We start from the raw sequence: 19,636 nt of genomic DNA on the forward strand, positions 1-19,636 counted from the left end.
AGATTAGGAGGAGGGGGCACTCCTGCCGAGCTAAAAACCTCGAGAATCGAATCGCCTTTAAAAAAAAAAAAAAGAGAGAGAAAAAGCCACGACCCTCCGGGGGCCCGGGGGACGTCGCCCGCTCCCCACCCGGCGCCAAGGAGGGGAACCACCACCGGCCGCCGCTCCCCGCGCCGCGCTGCCGCCACCGGCTGCAGCTCCAGCCGTCCGGTCCGCCTGCTTCTCCCCTTTATATAGCGAGCCAAACGCTGCGCGAGCCGCCGCCACCGCCGCCGCCGCCGAGAGACAGGGCGGAGGGGTAGGGAGGGGCGGAAAGGGCGGGGCCAGCGGTGGGCGGGGCCGAGCGCGAGACACCGCGAGACCCGCGTCCTCACGCGCCGTGCCGAGCGCCTCCCCAAGTCTCGCGTGATCACGTGGTTGACACCCAGGCGGAAGTGTCTGGCGGACCTTGGCCCGCCAGGGATTCGGGAAGCGGTGTTGAAGGTGGCGCGAGTTCTGGTGACGCTCGAGTCCAAGACTAGCTGGGACTTGGCCTCTTGTCGGACGTTTCGGGCCAGTCCGGTGCTTGAAGGAGCTAGGGACGTTTGAAGAGGGACGAAGGCGGCGAATGCTTGGCTAGGAATGGCCGCCGCGGGGGGCCGGTCACGTGGCGTGGCTTCCGGTGCCCTGGCGCGCTCGGGCTGCGGACCGACCGAGTTTTTAAATGTGGGGTCAGCTCTCCACTCGTGAGCCTCGCCTCGCGCCGCAGGGTGGGTCTTTGGCTCGCAGGATTGTGTACGCGTTTCTAAAGGGGATGAAAGCTGATTCGGACCCACCGTGCCCACATTATAGAATCTGTAACCCCCAAAGCCTGCCGAGCTGTTTGTCTCTTCGGTCCGGCTACCAAGTCTGTGGGCTTAAGTGCCCCAAACGTTTGGCTCTTGCCATCCCAAGTACTTTTAAGTGACTTCTTAACGGTAATGGAAATGTCCAAAGTCAAAACCAACCACAACCGCTGGACTAAGCACGATGCCTTTCTTTGCCGTTTTAAAATATGCCGAAAGTACTATGATTCTGTGTGTCAAGTGTATAGTGACTAACCACACCTAAAATACCTGTCCTTGACCCTCTTACTCACATGGCCTCTTGTTGCAAAAGAGCAGTGGAATTTGTCCATATCTTGGGGTGCGATTCAATAGGCGATTGACCTGCTCCACCCAAGCGAATCCTGCCTTTATATCAACATTTCATGCAGAACAGAGAATGCTTTGTTTAGAAGACAGAACTCATACTACCTAATTTCTCTGTTCTTAGGAATTCTGAGACATGGAATGTAATCTGGATGGTGGGAGCATATGCTCAAAAGGCAAAGCAAAACAAATGGCCAGGTTCTGTGCTCAGTGAAACCAGATTTGAGAAATATTAAAAATATCCTACGAAGAAGGAAAAGATAGAGCATGTCAGGACCTCGAGGAAGGGATTTGAGAAAGCAGTGGCCGTAATACTCAGAAAATGGGAGGTAGTAAATAGGCTTGTGAGTGGATATAGAGATTATTAACTTTAAGGCTTCTTTTAACTTACCTGCTTCTTCTTTTTTTTTTTTTTTTTTTTTTGGTAGTTTTTCTACAGAGTTGCCTAGTCTGGAGCATTTAAGTAAAAACAATTCACAGAAAAGCATTGTTCTAGATATATAAATTGCATTTCAATCAGCATTTGCAATACATTTAATATTGAGGTGACCATTTTTCTGAAAAATACTGAACAGTATCATTCCTGATAAGTCTTACTGTGTGTGTGTGTGTGTGTGTGTGTGTGTGTGTGTGTGTTGGGAAAGGGATGAGGAGGTGACTGGGGATTGAATCCAGAGGCATTCTACCTCTGAGCTATACCTCCAGCCCTATTTTACTTTATTTTTGTGGTACTGGGGATAGAAACCAGAGGAGTTCTATTTCTGAGCTATACTCCCTTGATGGTGATTGAGCCTATATTGATTGCTAATAAGGGCAGTATTAATTGCTAATAGGAACAAGCTTTCATACTTAAGCAGAACAATAAAATCCTTTTTTCTGTCTCTAAGCTGTCAGCCAAGACTGCAGCCAAGGCTGACCTTGGTCAGCTAAAAGTTGGCTTGTTAGCCCAGCTAAACACTGAATGTTAAAACACAGACACCTATACTTTGAAAAAGAATTATATAGACTCTCACAATAGTTTAGACTAACGTTAAAAGATAAAAAAGCTATATTAACCCGATATTACTAATAACACAAAACAGTTCAGCTCCCCAAACTTCCATACTTTGAAAGACTATAATTCCTTTGTCTTTCTTTTCTTTATTATAAAACAAGTTTTCAACATAGTAAGTTCTAGGAGATAAGGAAAAGCTGAAAACTCACCAAGGACACAGGTGGACAATACATGCTTTAAACTAAAAGAATTAAAAATATAACCAAAAACAAAGCAAGCTTCTACCATGCAGCCCCCTGACCTTGCTAACCAAGTAACATATTTTGATCAGTGACGTCAGACCTGTCTGTCCCTCTAAGGGTGAACAAAGGAGACTAACAGAAAATGTTTACATAACAGAGATAACTGGCAGGTCTGCACCTGCTTTGGGTGAGAAAAGAGGTTTATTGGCTAAGCAGGATGAGAGAAAGAAGATAATTCTTATGTTATGTGTTCAGAGACCTCAGTGTCTTACTTTCAAGACACTTCATTGTGTCCCTCTGATGTAGTGCTTTGATTGTTCTGTCTTCTCTTTCTACCACTGTAATAATAAAAATTTGCTTAAGCTTACAACAGTGTAGTTCTGGCTATTTTTTCCTAAGCTAGCTAAGAACAAAAAACCATGACAATATCCCAAACCTTTATATCTCAAACTTTTTTTTATTATTATTATTTTGAAACAAGATCTCCTAAGTTGTGGAAGGCCTCATTCAGATGCTGAAGCTGACCTTGAACCTGCAGTCCTCCCATCTCAGCCTTCCAATTCTTTTTTTTTTTTTTTTTTTTGAAACAGTCTTTCTAGGTTGCTGCGCGTCTTGCTATGTTGCTGATCTTGTCCTTGAACCTGTGATTCTCCTATCTCAGTTTCTCAAGTACTGGTATTACAGGCATGAGCCACCACAACTGGCTTCACTGCCTGTTTTTTTAGAGGACTTTTGTCTACTCCTGACATATATACAAACAAGTGTTTGTACAAGGAATCCCTCACCTACCAGCTAGTTTCTCTTCCCTGCCATTTGCTGTTGTTAACAAGTCAGATGTTTTGCCATCAAAGTTGTTAAGAACACAGCAGACAGGACATGGAAGAGAATTTATGCGATTTGTTCTCTACAGAATTTTCTGTAAGAAATTCGATGAGATGTATATTCTGTTGGATCCGACTTGTGAAATAATGAATGTTATTGGATTTTTAAAAAGGCCTCCTTAAGACCTTCGGACTCCCTGGAGGCTCTGAGTTTGTGTCTCTACATCTTCCCAATTGTAACCATGTACTTGATTAATATTTACCCAGGTCCCTTTCCTTCTCCACCCATATGCCTGGCTTCTAAGGAGCCATCATGGATTCACCCCATGTTTCTGGTTTCATCATTTGGTTACGTGATAGAAAAGAATCTCATGGAAGCCAGTCAGAGACATAAAGATTTATTTCAGAAAGCAGAAAATACACAAATTCAAGGGGAAAATGGAGGCCATCTTGTGGTACTTACCTACATGTGGGGAAAGGGAACTCGTGTGTTGGAGTTGAGAGGGAGACTGGAATAAGAAGGAAACAACTGGAAAGTGGCATCCAAAAAATTCATGGTCACACTCCTTCCCCTGCAGCACGGCTCTGGGTTCAGCTTGGGCCTTCTGCGCGCACCGGGAAGCCCTAGCAGCACCCTCAGAACTGGGCCCTGGGGAGTAGCATACAGTGGGAAGCAGCAAGGAGACCAGACAGCCTCTGCCCCTCTGAGAAAACGCCTGCTGGCACGAAGGCCTACATGTGCCAGCCCACCCCGTGCTTACCCTTTTCAGTTTGCTATCAAAGAAGGCCCGTGTCCCCTCAGAGTCTGTTTCTCTGTCATCCTCTGTCTCTGTTCCTCTCAGCCTTTCTTGAGCTGCTCTGCATTCTTTTAATGTGTTTCCCCCTAAATAAACCCGTCTACTCTTGAAAATGCTTTTCTAGCCCACGTCCATAACAGCATAATCTCCAGAGTGCAGGAAGAGCTTTGGGAGTTCCTGGCTCTTCTTTTAAGGGAAGCCTGGTGGGCCAGTAATCACAAGCTGATTTGGGGTGTTTGGGTCATCTTCTGATCCTGATGTGAATTTCATTGTCCGTGTTAGTTTGGCACCCTTAGAAAGAGGGAAAGATAGAGCTTAGAGTAAAGCACCATTCCACAGAGGGACATCGTGGGATGACCCGGAACAAAGTCAGCCCCGCGTGGGCACCAAATATGCTACGGTGAAATATGTTACGGTTTGGGAAACCGTCCCCAGGGATCTTTGTTAGACCCCTGGGAATAATTTCCCGAAAACTCCCAAAAGAAACAAAAAAAAAAAAAAAAAAAAAAAAACAGAAAACGAAAAGAAACCGCAGGCTCTTATCCTGAGCTAAGGATAAGTATACACAGCTCAGACACTTGCTGAAGACTTAAAGAAGTTTATTAAAGAGATAGAAATACAGAAGATAGTTACAGCCCCATGCCAGAATGGCATGAAGGGGTTGATCTGAGCCAGTTCACCACCCCAAAGATACAGCTCGTGGACCAGACTTTTTATACCCATGACCTCCATCTTGTTTACATAATTCTGACGTAGTAAACATCCCTGTAAAGTTCCTCCCCCAGCAAGGTGTGGCGAGGTGTCTCCTTTCAGGAAGGTCGACCCCTCCTTCCATCCTACCTAGCTTATCATGTAGATCTGTCTTTAGACAGAGAAAGGCCTAGCTCCCCTCTGCTATTGACTTGCTAACTACTTTTAGCTAAGTCAATCTAAGTTTCAATAGCTTTTTGCTTCCTGACCTAAGCCAAGCCTTTCTCTCTCCAGGTCTGCCATTTTGACACAATTATTTCTGAAATATACCTATTAATAATCAGAGCTTTCTCAAATCTTCCTAAGCCATTCCCAATATTGGTGCAGGATGGCTAACAGTGCTCAAGATAATTTTAAAAGAATGAATTTTCTCTTTTGGTGGCCCAGTCATCTTTCTGGATATTTTATGTGGCTTCTGTTATCTGACTAACAGATATCTCTCCAGCTTAATTTTTCCTAGGTAGGATAATTAACAGTTCTCAAGATATGTATCACAGTGAATGACATTAAGTAATGGTTAAAAAATGTTTTATATAGGAAGAAAAAAGTTAACTGCTTTCTTTTTATGGAGGGGGGTGTAACTAGGAATTAAGCCTAGGAACATTCTACTTCTGAGCTACACCTCTATTCCTATTTTATTTTTTTATTTTGAAACAGGGTCTCACTAAGTCGCTGAGAGCCTCACTAAGTTATTGAAGCTGGCCTCAAACCTGCCATCCGCCTATCTCAGTCTCCCAAGTACTGGGAGTACAGGCATGAGCCACCACATCCATTAAACTAACTTTATTTTTTATAGTTTACTATTTTTCCTAAACATCGAATAACTGCAAAAGAAAATAAAAAATCAGTGCATCAATTTTGATGCATCATATACAAAATAGCACCAAATCTTGGTGTCTACATGTTTGAATGCTTTACTGTGCACGTATCTTATATGGTTGGTTGAATAAAAAAACTACATACTGCCGGGCATGGTGGCGCACGCTTGTAATCCCCGCTCTTGGGAGGCAGAGACAGGAGGATCACACAGGTTCAAAGCCAGCCGCGCGCGCTGGTTTAGGAGACCCTGTTTTCAAATTTAAAAAATGTAAAAATAGGTCTGGGAGTTTAGCCCGGAAGTAGAAGGGCTTCCAGAAACCCCAGTACCACCAAAAACAAACAAACAAACAAACAAACAAACAAACAAACAAACTACATACAAGGGAATAATATGCAATTCAAAGAATGAGGAAAATCTCTCTAGATTACTATGAAATGATCTTTGCGATATGGTGTTAAGTTAAAACAAAATAAAGTATGCCATCTTTTAAGAAAAGAGGAAATAGAGAATCATGTATAACAAACTTGCTTATATTTTTAAAAAGATAAGCCAGCCGGGCGTGGTGGCACACGCTTGTAATCCCCGCGCTTGGGAGGCTGAGACAGGAGGATTGCACAGGTTCGAAGCCAGCCTCAGCTACTTAGTGAGGCTCTCAGCAAATTAGTGAGGCCCTGTTTCCAAATAAAGTATAAAATAGGTCTGGGAGTATAGCCCGTAGGTAGAAAGCCTCTGGGTTCCACCCCAGTACCACCAAAAAATAAAATAAAAATAAATAAATAAATAAAAATAAAAAAGATAAGCCATAATTTTTATCTTTTTAATTTTTTAATTTTTTTGCAGGTCTGGGGATGGAACCCAGGGGCATTCGACCTCCGAGCTACACCCCTGCCCTATTCTTTATTCTCTATTTTGAAACAGGGTTTCACTAAGTTGCAGAGGGACTTACTAAGTAGCTAAGGCTGTGCACAAACGATCCTCTGGTTTCAGCCTCCCAAATGCTGGGATTACAAGCGTGTACCACTACGCCTGGCTTCATAAATTTTATTTTTAAAAAAGGGTTACCAACTGGGCATGTTGGCGCACACCTGTTATCCTAGTACTTGGGGAGGCTGAGACAGGAGAATCACAAGTTGAGGGCCAGGAAGCCATGGTGCCATTCCTTCCACCTCAAAGACCTGACAGCCTGGGGATCCCATGGTGTAAGACCTGGTCCAAGTTGAAAGGCCTGAGGACTGAAGTGAGGCGAAGGAGCCTGATGACAGTGTGGGGCAAGTCCCTTCTCCTAGCCTGAAGGCCCACGCACCAGGAAGGCTAATGTCTGAGGGTACACGAAGATTGATGTTCTGTTGAGGACGGTAAATTCCCTCCTACTCTGCTCATTATATGTCCTATTAGTCTTGTTTCTTTGGGGAACCCTGGCTAATAAACCTTCCTAGCCTAGTCCCAAAGTCTGGTGGCCAGCAATCCTTGGTGTTTTTTGGTTTGCAACTACAATAGTTCAATCTCTGACTCCATTTATTTACATAATATTTTCTCTGTCTTGACATCATTTTCCCTTTATGAATAAAGAGAAAATACCTGTCTTTGTACCCTAAGTCTCCTTTTCATAAGGATATCAGTCACGACTTTAGGGCCTACCCTAAAGATTAATTTTAATTTGGTCACTTTTATTTCATTAATCATTTAATTAATTTCTTTACTTATTTATTTTTGTGGTACTGGGGATTGAACCCAGGGGCATTCTACTTCTGAACTAGAGTGTCCCTAGGTTGATGAAGAGTCTCACTACTTGCTGACCTCGAATCTGTGATCCTCCTTGTTTCAGCCTCCCAAGTACTAGGATTATAGGCCTGTGCCACCATGCGTGGTTGTTTGATTGCTGGGTTTGTTTTGGTTTTATGGTGGTACTGGGGGTGGAACCCAGGGGCTTTTCTACCTCCGGGCTACACTCCCAGACCTATTTTATATTTTATTTGGAAATAGAGTCTCACTAAGTTGCTGAGAGCCTCATTAAGTAGCTGAGGCTGGCTTCGAACCTGTGCAATCCTCCTGTCTTAGCCTTCCAAGCGCTGGGATTACAAGCGTGCTCCACCACACCTGGCTGTTTGATTGCTTTTAAAAGGCTGAATTTCCTGCTTTATGAGGTCATGGAATCTACAATTTAAGCATATCTTTTTTTCTGGGACACACTTCGACCCATAACAGAGGGTATCAAAGATGATTAATATCATCTTAAAATAATTCAGGAGCCAACATGAAGAGGTTCTTACTGGCTAAAGATGACTCACTTTTAGAATCAATAGATTCAACTTACTTGCGGTAAGTTGAACAACATCAAATATTTAAATCCAAGCCGGGCGTGGTGGCGCACACTTGTAATCCCAGCATTTGGGAGGCTGAGACCTGGAGGATCGCAGTTCGCGGACAGCCTCAGCTACTTAGTGAGGCCCTCTGCAACTCAGTGAGACCCGGCTTCAAAATAAAGAATAAAAAATAGGGCAGGGGGTGTAGCTCGGAGGTCAAATGCCCCTGGGTTCCATCTCCAGACCAGCAAAAAAAAAAAAAAAAAAAAAAAAAAAATATATATATATATATATATATATATATATATATATATATCCATTACTTCATAATGCTGTTAAAAGAATGAAAGATGAAAATTCTCTGTGGAGGATGCTAAGGAAACAACTCGTTGTCTTGAAGATTGGTAAATAAAAAGAACCAAGCATCATTTATCCAGCCTTTCCAACATGAACTATACTAAGAATGAAATAGTAGATGTAGTGGGTAGAATGGTTGCTTCAAAAAGGATATGACCAGACTGGTAATCCCAGCATTTGGGAGGCGGACATGGATAGCCCTAGCTACTTAGCGAGGCCTTTTGCAACTCAGTGAGACCCTGTTTCAAAGAATAAAAAGACTAAAAATAAGGTAGGTAATGTAGCTCAAAGTTACAATGCCCCTGGGTTTCATCCCCAATACCACAAAAACAAACAAACAAACAAACAAACAAAGAACACGACCATGTCCAGATCCCTGGAACCTGTGAATGTTACCCTATTTGGAAAAAGAGTTTTTGCTGATATAATTTGGTTAAGATTTTTATATCATCCTGAATTGCCAGATTACTAGATGGGCTCTAGATCACATAACAACAACAGAGAGACTCAACAATGGAGAAGAAAGAAAGTATGAAATGTGAACAATGGTAGAAATTGGAGTGATACTGCCACAAATCATACCCGCAGCCACCAGAAGAAAGACAGCATCCGCCAGAAGTTGGAAGGGGCAAAGTATAAATTCTTCTCCAGAACCTCTATAGAAAGTATGACCTCACTGATGCCTTTATTTTGGACTTCCAGTCTCTAGAATTGTGCAAGAATGAATTTATGTTATTTTGTGCCATCAAGTTTCTGGTAATTTATTCCAACAACCTCAGGCAACTAATATACTAGCTGAAAGGAAGCTTCTCTTTAAAGAAATGTTGCTACTAAGAAGTATGTGAGGAATGATAGGATATTACCATTTTGCAACCCCTAATGGAGTAAGGGATGAAGATTTTATCATCAAATTTGTCAACATCACAAAAAAAGAAGCAACTAGATATTATGTGCTTTCTGATTAAAAAAAAAAAAACATGTTATCACTTATAAGATAGTCTTGCTTTACCCTATACCACTCCCCCAAAATAAAAACACTTAATCTGATCAAGCTTCTACATCCACTTAACAGTTTGGGAAACATGGAAAGGATTCAGGAATATATTAAACTACATGTCAGGAATACTATCAGCAACATCCAGATCTTGGAAACTAATAGACCAAATAATCTGGTTTTGAACAAAGAAATGCATGGTAGGGGGGGGGAATATAAAGGTTATAAGACACAAGGTAATTGCTCTTTGGTATTTTAGTATGGAACTTTTTGTGATCCTGGTTCTTTTTTTTTGTTGGTGGTGGTGGTACTGGGGATCCTGGAAACCCTTCTACGTCCGGGTTACACTCCCAGACCTATTTTATATTTTTTTTTAATTTGGAAACAGAGTCTCTTAAGCCAGTGCCGCTGGCTTCAAACCAGCGTGATCCTCCTGTCTCCGCCTCCCAAGCGCAGGGATTACAAGCGTGCGCCACCACGCCCGGCATGATCCTGGTTCAAATAAAGGAAATATCATAGTTATGAGATAATGGGAAACTCATACACTAGCTGAATATTTGATGAGATTAAATAGCAATAAGTTTTTGAGTCTGGTTTTGATTTTACTTTGAAAAGTCCTTACTCAAAAATATCACCAAAAAAATTAAAAATGAAATGATAGAGCTTGGGATTTGCTTTAAAATACTACAGAGGCTGTGTATCCTGGTACTTGAGAGACTGACACAGGAGGATGCAGGTTCCAGATAGCCACAGCAACATAGTAATACTAAGCAACTACTAAGAATAATAATAAAATATTTCAAAATAAAAAATAAAAAGGGCTGGGGGTGGAGCTTGGAGGTAGAATCCCCTTGGACTCAATCTCCAGTACCACTAACAAGCAAGAAATAATACAGAAATAGGGTTATTGATAGTATAAAATGAAACAAGTTTAGCTATGAGTTGATAATTGTTGAAAGTGAGTACCGGATACATTGGGATTCATTATACTGTTCTATAAATTTTCCATTAAAAAGGCTAAAAATAAGCCCAATGAAGCAGCATCTTATAATCAATCATGATTCTGTATACACACAGTTTATCTTCTAGTCCAAAGACTTGGTGGAAGCCAGGTGTAGTGGCACAGGCCTGGAATCCAAGTACTTGGGAGACTAAGAAAGGAGGATCACAGGTTTGAAGTCAGCCTCAACAGTTTACTGAGGCCCTCAGCAACTTAGTGAGACAGTGTTTCAAAATTAAAAAATACAACAGGATGGAGATGTAGCTCAGAGATAGATGCCCTTGGGTGAGGAAGACGCCCCTGGATTCTGTCCCCAGTACAAAGGGGTGCGGGGGAGGAATTCAAAAGAAGGCCTGGTATTAGGTTATAAATGTAATCACTATTGAACTGTTTAAATTACGTGGGTTTTCTATTTGATTCTCAGAACTTGGCTATCTCTGCCTTATCTTGAATCACAAGTTTAGCAGCTATGATTTGGGACAGTTAAAAATGGTGAAATTAGGGTGCTTATGCAGATATCATTATAAAAACATTGTTCTAGTGGCCAAATTATCTTTGATTTACCTGCCAGCTTTATCTTCTTATTCAGATGCATTCAACCTGATGGGGGCAGTGGATCCTCCTCCTCCTCCTCCTCCTCCTCCTCCTCCTCCTCCTCCTCCTCCTCCTCCTCTTTTCTTCTTTTTTTGAGGCAGGGCCTCACTATGTTGTCCCGGCTCTTCTTGAAATCTTGGGTTTAAGTAATTCTCCTGCCACAGCCTCCTCAGTAGCTGGGAATACCGGCATGGAACATCATGCCTGGCTTGAGGCTTCTTATGTTATATATAAGAAATTTCTTATATATAGAAATTTCTATATATACAATGTGCATTTTAATAAATTGCATCATAGGGAATTAAATGCATAGGTAACCTATAAATATGTCTTAGAGCGTTATAATGGGATGAGTAACCTTTATTCAAAAATACTTGGGACAAGCCGGGCGTGGTGGCGCACGCTTGTAATCCCGGCACTTGGGAGGCAGAGACAGGAGGATGGCGCAGGATCGAAGCCAGCCACGCTGGCTTAAAAGACCGTGTTTCCAAATAAAATAGTATACAAAATAGGTTTGGGAGTGTAGCCCGGAGATAGAAGGGCTTCCAGGAACCCCAGTACCAAAAACAAAACAAAACAAAAAAAAAAAAAACTTGGGACAAGAGTGTTTTTGGTTTTTAAAATATTTACAGCTACATAATGAAAAATCTAGGGGATATGACCTCAGTCTCAACACAAAATTCATTTATATTTCATTTAAACCTCACGCACATAGCCTGAGGATAATTTTGTGCAATATTTCTGGTGCACCTGTGTTTCAACTGGGACCCTTCACATGAGGTCAGGTGTGGAATTTTCCACTTGTGGTATTGTCTAGAGACACAAAAAAATCCTTAAATTTTGGAGCATTTCTGTTTTCAGGTTTTTAGATGAGGGATGCTCAATCAATCTTACACTGGAAGTAGAAGTATTTAGTTTTCAAAATTCACCTTCCTCTGGCAGTGATGGTTATACATAGAAGTAGTAGAGATTTGAAGAGAAGAGGCTGCAGAAAGATTATTGTAGATTCCAGATCAGAACGGAGTTAAGAAATCTACATAAACATTTAGACTCATCTTTCTTTTAACAAGGATACCTGTGAAAAAAAATCAAGCAGTTCACATACCTTTCTCAGAACCAAGACTCTGGATTAATGTAAGATGATTTTACAAAGTGTTTGACAATAGGAAGAAAGAGTAGATGTATAAACAGAAAAATGGAGACTAAAAAAACAAGGAGCTTATCAATTTTATGTTCCCTGTCAACTTGACAAGCAGTAATAGTAATGATGACTTTTTGTGGCATCGTTTGGTTTTAATTTTTTATTTATTATTATTATTATTATTAGTAGTAGTAGTAGTAATTTTTTTTGGTGGTACGGGGGTTCCTGGAAGCCCTTCTACTTCCGGGCTACACTCTCAGACCTATTTTACACTTTTTTTTTTTTTTTAATTTGGAAACAGGGTCTCTTAAGCCAGCGTGGCTGGCTTCAAACCTGCATGATCCTCCTGTCTCCGCCACCCAAGCATGGGGATTACAAGCGTGCACCACCATGCCTGGCTGGTTTTTAAAAAGCTCTGATCACATGATATCTTCTTTAGAGCCTGTAGCAGTCCAATGAGATAAGTAATGTTATCGCTGTATTAAGGATAGGAAACTGAGATTCTGATTAAGCAATGACTTCCCCAAGGTCATATTACTATTAACTTGTGAAATTAGAGGTCCAAGTTCAAGGCTCTTTCCACCTGCCTTAGAAATAAGAAGCTGTCAGTCCAGAAGAATGTAAAGGTTTTGAATCAGATTATGTTTCCGAACCTTGCCAAATATATATATTTATTATATAATATATTAAATTTCATTTGGGATAAAGAGAAAATATATAGAGTACACAAAATTGAGACTTGAAAGAGACTTTATTCCAATTAAATACAATCACCCTCATCACCAAAAAGCTTTTTTTCCCCCAATCATTTGAGTAACTGGTTTTTCTGTTGAAAATCATTAATTTCTTGTTTCAAAAAGCAGTTACTCAGTATTGGATTGGCAAAAGTAGTCATTTTTCAGTGAGAGCCTCTTGAAAGAGAACATTTCTATCAAGAGGTTTCTGATTTGAAATGCTTCCACACAACAAGAAAATGAAGGGTGACCATTTTGGGTGGTAGCAAACTGGGAAAGAGAATTCTATTTTACTGAGGGGGCCAGTGGTACAACTCCCACTGTGTAGATTAGAAAAATAAATTGAATTGGGCCCGTGCCAGAGTTGTTGCACAGTCAGCAGAAGAGAGAGTATACGTTGGACAGGATAGTGGTATAACAAGTGTCCGAGAGCAGGAGCGCCAGAATAAAATGGACTCAGCAGTGTCCTCACTCTGTGAGTTATTTCACCTTAACTGGGAAATTACACTTAGTAATAATACTTCAAAGAGTTATGTAAGAATTAACAGCTAATCCATCCAAAGTCCCTTAGCACTCTATGCTTGGCCTAGAGTGTGCCCTCAGTAAATGTTAGAGACAAAAACAATACCCAAAATAAAGAAAGCTAAACGAAGATTTCTGTTTTGTCTTCTAGTTCTTGCGGAATGGAGGAGTGGAGCGGGCATCAGGAATTAGAACATAGTTCTGAACCGAATTCACCAATTAGGCAAACCTATCGATCTTTTGAATATGTAGGTTTTTTCCCCCATCTGTAAAATTAGAATCAAAGAAGGAAGCCATTCCAACTTTGAGGTAAAATACATACTACATTCTAAATTAGAACATGTTTCACCAGCTTTCTTTGAAGCCAAATTGTTTCTACACCATTTGAAAATCATCACATGATTTTTCTGGAATGACTCAGATTGTTTTAAGGGAGTCTTTATGTAAACTTCTAGCCAAGAAATATAATTGCTCATTTTTCAAATATAAAATGCATTACCATTCCTAAATTAAAATGATAGTTTTTCAGCCTTCAGATAAATGACAGTGAGATAAAAGACAATACTGTTATTTGTCCACAGGATGGCAAAATAATAACGCCTGAGCCCAAAGCTAGGAAACCACAATTTCTAGAGATGTTTTATTTCTTCATAATATATTTTGTAGTCTCCTTAATGAAATTTATCACTAAAAATGGTTTATCTTCAAAGCACAGAATTCATCACAGTTTGTTTCTGAATGTTCTTTAATTGTAGCAAACAACAACATTGTCTAGTCCAAATCCTGTCTCACTCTCCTTTTCCTTTACTTATTTTCCTTTTTGATTTATCTTCCTTTTTCCTTTGTTCATCCTCTCTCTTCCTTAACTTTTACTTTTTCATCTTAATGAGACGACTACAGAATACTGAACTTTCCAGTGACTGTCATGTATCTTCATCCTTCCAATATTGGCTTAAAACTCTAATCAGGATTTCCGTCTGTTATGAAAACATGATTGGATAGTAATAATTCAACACAGACCATTCTTGAGCTCTCAGTATGTTCTTGGTCTTCATGTTCAGCTTACTTAATTTTATCTTTACTTAATCATGGCATTTAAAAATATTTTATTCAGGGGAGGAAAAAATAAAACAAAAAAGGTTAGATTAGCAACAACCATCAAACAAAAATTATATAAAGTAAAAGATGAAACTCCTGTATTTCTGTATCCCTGTCATCCAGTGACATACCCCAGACACATCTGTTTTTTTCCAGTACTTGCAAGACATCTCTAGATACACATATGTGGGCAAATACCACACTTGATCTTAGTCAAAAGGCCTAGAAGCGATGTCTGTGGGTAAATACAAAGACATTTTGTTTTTTATAAAAATGGAATCATGCCTTAAATTTTATATGCAATTTGCTTTTTGTTTTCATAGACACAGTATATCACAGATCTCTTTCTGGGTCACTAAATTTTTTTTTTTTTTTTTTTTTTTTGGTGGTACTGGGGGTGGAACCCAAAGGCTTTCTACCTCCGGGCTATACTCCCAGACTTTTTTTAATATATATATATATATTTTATTTGGAAACAGGGTCTCACTAAGTTGCCGAGAGTCTCACTAAGTAGCTGAGGCTGGCTTCGAACCCATGCGATCCTCCTGTCTCAGCCTCCCAAACGCGGGGATTACAAGCGTGCGCCACCACACCCGGCTTGGGTCACTAAATTTCAAACTATCTTAAGTATTTTTAATGGATGCATGGAATTTTATAGTACAACATACGATGATTTAACTATTTCCCTATAGTTGGTTGCAGAGAAAGGCTGTTTCTTTTTCTGCTATTATTAATATTGTTTCAACAGTGTTCCTGGCAATGGATGCACCTTAATGTACTTTTTTGAGTGGATGCAGTACTGAGGATTGAACGCAGGGGCATTCTACCTCTGAACTGCGCTCCCAGCCCTATTTATTTATTTATTTATTTATTTATTTATTTATTTATTTATTTATTTATTTTTAATTTGTACTGGGGATAGAATCCAGGGATATTCTACCTCTGAGCTATACTCTTGGCCCTATTTTATTATTTTATTTTGAAACAAAATCTTACTAAGTTGTGGAGGGCCTCACTAAGTTGCTGAGGCTGACTATAAACCTATGATTTTCTTATCTCAGCCTTTTAAGTATTGGGATTACAGGCCTGTGCCATCATGCCGGTCTCTCTCTGTCTCTGTCTCTCTCTTTTTCTCTCTTTCTCTTTCTTTCTGGTGCTGAGAATTGAACTCAGGGATCATTCTGTGGTGCTGGGAATTGAACCCCGGGACATTCTACCCGCAAGCTACACTCCAGCTAAGGTTGGCCCTGAATCTTCAATCTTTCTCAAGTAATTGGATTACAGGTGTGCACTGCCATGCCCATCTTCTATACTCTTTTTAAACATTTAGAATGTAATAATATTTAGTATAATTACCTACATATTTTAAGAAATACTAAGGCGAATACTTTCATAATGCTCTATTCTTGCACTGTTTTTTTTTATAGAAAGAGAAAGATTAAAGCTGCCCTTAGTCAAAAAGTCTAGAAAACATTCTCTTTTTAAGATTTTGCATATACATTCCTATTTCCAAAATAAATTTTGAGCAAGGTACGGTGGTGCATGCTTGCAATCCCAGTACTTGGGAGTCTGAGACAGGAGGATTGCAGGTTTGCGGCTAGCCTCAGAAACTTGTGAGGGCCTCTGCAACTTAGTGAGACCCTTTTTCAAAATAAAGAATAAAATAGGGCTGAGGATATAGCTCAGTGGTAGATTGCCCCTGAGTGCTATCCCCAGTACCACAAAAAATTCTGAATATATTTTTGCATGTCTGATTCTCACTAAACTCTTCTTCCATTCATTCAACAAATACATATTGTGCTGTGAACAGATATGGGCTGGAAAATACTTTCCTAAGATAAGAAAAGAGATATTGTCAGGTTTATTTAGGGGAAGACACATTCACTCAAAGAATGTGGGCCAGCTCAAGTGAGGAAAAAAAGGAGAAAAACAGACAGAAATAAATAGAGACTGGCAGAAAGTCGGGGGGGAGAGAGAAAGAGAGAGAGAGAGAGAGAGAGAGAGAGAGAGAGAGAGAGAGAGAGAGGGAGAGAGGAAGAAGAAGAAGAAGAAGAAGAAGAAGAAGAAGAAGAAGAAGAAGAAGAAGAAGAAGAAGAAGAGAGGGAGAGAGAGAAGGAGAGAGAGGGAGGGAGGAAAAAAGAGAAGGAGAGAGGAGAGAGAGAAGGAGAGAGGGAGAGGAAGAGAGAGAGGAGAGAGAGAGAGAGAATATGACAACCATGAGGGAGCATGCTTTCCTTTTATAGGAAATTTTTTTGTGTGTGTGGTTGTGGTGGTACTACTAGAAGTGGAACCCAGGGGCTGGTGGTACTGGAAATGGAACCTAGGGACTTTTCTACCTCCAGGCTATACTCCTAGAGCGATTATTTTCATACTTTATTTGGAAACAGCGTCTCACTAAGTTGCTGAGAGCCTCACTAAGTAGCCGAGGCTGGCTTTGACTCTGTGTGATCCTCCTGTCTCAGCCTCCCAAGCACGGGGATTACAAGCGCGTGCCACCACACCTGGATTATAGGAAATTTTGTAAATGGTGAGCAAATTGGGTGGGCAAGTGGTGAGCAAATGGCGAGAGGTGAGGTTGATTCCTCTGGTTGTAGATCAGTTGGTTGCTGTGTGCTGGCTCAGCGCTCTCTTGTGTGCAGGGCTTCTCAAGTATCTGCACAAAAAGCATTGTGCAGAGGAGTGGAGATTGCTGGTGCCTGGGTTGAGTGCTGCCTCCCAGGGTCTCAGTCTGGAGGCATCAGTGCCCTGTGGGAAGTCTGAGTTGAGCACAAACTATGGTAGGGAAGGTAACATCATGGAATGTTTAGATTCCAGGTTATAGTCTCTCTCTCTCTCTCTCTCTCTCTCTCTCTCTCTCTCTCTCTCTCTCGTCTCATTTTTCTTCATCATTTCTCTTTTCCCACATCTAGGCAAGGCACCACACTTACTGAGCATCAAGACTCATTCTAGTTCATGAAGGTACTTTGCAAAACCAAACAGGCCAAATTCCCTTTCCTGGTGAATCTTATGGGGCTTGTGAGATAGACAATAAACAAATGAGTAAAATTTCATATTGTTAAACAATTGTCAAAAACCACGTGGGAAGAGTGGAAACAGCTGAGTCATCATGTGCTGTGAAAAGTGAGCCAATAAGGCTTGCTTTGGATAAGATATGGAGTTTTAGAAAAATGAGAGCAGATACCTTATTTGGTCTCCCTTAAATAGATGGAAGGATGTTGGTGCCCTTTTCTTTTTTTATAGAAATATAATTTTTTTTCTGCTATATAAAAAAGTCATCCTTATATAACAAGATGTCTTCTTGGAAGAAGAAATATATTATTTCAGGTCATAAATAATCAGCAAACATAACTGTTGGCAACTATAAAAAAAAAATACTGGTGTTTCCCTTCAGGGCTGAAAACAAACCTGCTCAGAATCTATTTATAAGATAGTACAGTATTCAAACACAAAATTAGAGGTATTTGGTTCTTCTAGGAATAGACACTGACATTTGTGAAGGCAGACCACCTACGTGGAAATAAATAAGGTATGTTCTCATACATATATATGTCGTCGGGAATGGTTAATACTGGTAGGTACGTCAAGCATTAAATTTCTAGAAAAAACAGAGGCAAACAAAGAAACCAGCTCACACACGGAATCCTTTTTCTTCCGTCCCATTTTTCAGAGGAACTTGATGTACCCACAATATTGGTCCTGAATGTGAAGAGTTCAGCAAATGTCTTGATGTCAAGTCACCATTACTACTGCTTAGGAACTCAGTGGAGCTTGGGTGAAATTAAATAAATAAGGACCGGCCCCAGCAAAGCCTCTCCCTGGAGATACTGGGTCTATCCTCTGGAGGAGCAGTCTGGAATCCGGGTAGGACGTGAAGTCCTGGCTTCTGGGGCCTTTCAGCAGCTGGGGGGGGGGTGGTGAGGGGGCTCTGAAGGTAGCTGAGAGCATTGCTCATGGAGTGCACAAGGATGGAGACAAGGAAGTTGAAGAACGTGGTGGTGGAGGTACCCAGGTCAACACAGTCATGGCAGGACTCCCGGCCTCAGTGGAGCAATGAGGGGCCAGCACCTAGAACTTAAACTGCAGCAGCTGGCCCATGAAGCTGAAGTTGGGGGAGATGATGCTTAGCCTCCACTTTCCAAATTAAAAGGCCTTGTCCTTGTCGGGCGTGGTGGCGCACGCTTGTAATCCCCGCACTTGGGAGGCAGAGACAGGAGGATCGCGCAGGTTCGAAGCCAGCCGCGGATGCTGGCTTAGGAGACCCTGTTTCCAAATAAAAATGTAAAAATAGGTTTGGGAGTGTAGCCCGGAGGTAGAAGGGCTTCCAGGAACCCCAGTACCACCACCAAAAAAAAAAAAAGGCCTTGTCTAGCTACACCTGGTTAGTCCTCACAAGGTAAGCGAGGCAGATGGTGGCCGACTGGGAAATACCCACCTGGCAGAACTCAAATACCCTTCCTCCAACATTCTTAATGGAGTCTATGAAGTCGATGGCCTCATTGAACCAGGAGCTGATGTCTGCCTTGTGATTGTCCTCCACCGAAATGCTCTTGTACTGGTAGTGTCCTTCAAAATGGTTAGGGCAGTTGGCTGAGACGTTGATCAAAGCGGTGATGCCCAAGGCATCCAGCCTGTCCCAGCAGGAAGCAGGGTAGGCACTGCCCAGGTACAAAAAGGGCAGGATCTCCACTGGGCTACGCTGATCCTGATCGTAGAGTAGGGTGCTGCAGGAACTGTATCCAGATTCTGTGCTGTCAGGGATACTAGTACTCAGGGGAAGGCTGAGCCCCATGGGGGTCAACTGTTTGCTACACAGCTGCGGCAGGAAGCCCAAAAGGCTTTGTATCCTCCTTTGAGCAGGAAGACTTTGGCAGAGTGCGCCTCTTGGCAGAGAGCGCCAGCGGCCAGGGCCAGAGTACGTAGTAGGCGCCGGCCAGCAGGCGGCCCCACGGCTCCAAGTTGGGCAGAATTGGCTCCATGGCCATGGCGCCCTTGGCCCGGCGGCGTACTCTGGTGCTTAAGCACATGTTAACCGAGTCAGCAATGTGGCGGGCGTTGAAGGCGAAGGAGTGACAGTCCAGCACCAGGCATTGCGCCGCGTGCTCCCATAGCAGCGTCCAGAGGCCCCTGGCGTCCAAGGTGCCCACCTCCATGACCATGGCCGGTGCCAGCGCCCCAGCGTTCGCTACTCTTTGTCCTTGGAGGCCAATGGCAGGACGGCTTAGGATGAAAGGCGCACCCCTGTCCCTGCGCACAGATACTTGTGCTCAGCTCTGCAGGTGTTGGGGTCTCTGGCCTCCCTC

The 19,636-nt window shown here is 41.9% G+C and overlaps 1 pseudogene across 1 annotated transcript; it reads right to left on the reverse strand.

Annotated features, from left to right (window-relative positions):
- Window positions 1–30: 30 nt before the first annotated feature.
- On the reverse strand, window positions 31–19,492 carry LOC308271061 (dual specificity protein phosphatase 1-like; annotated as a pseudogene). The gene is made up of 4 exons: window positions 18,674–19,492; window positions 18,162–18,462; window positions 130–784; window positions 31–55 (listed from the first exon to the last, which is right to left on the reverse strand). The product of its transcript is annotated as a dual specificity protein phosphatase 1-like (transcript).
- Window positions 19,493–19,636: the final 144 nt, after the last annotated feature.

This window comes from Muscardinus avellanarius (genome assembly GCF_963383645.1).
Source record: "Muscardinus avellanarius genome assembly, chromosome: 12".
NCBI classification, from domain to species: domain Eukaryota; kingdom Metazoa; phylum Chordata; class Mammalia; order Rodentia; family Gliridae; genus Muscardinus; species Muscardinus avellanarius.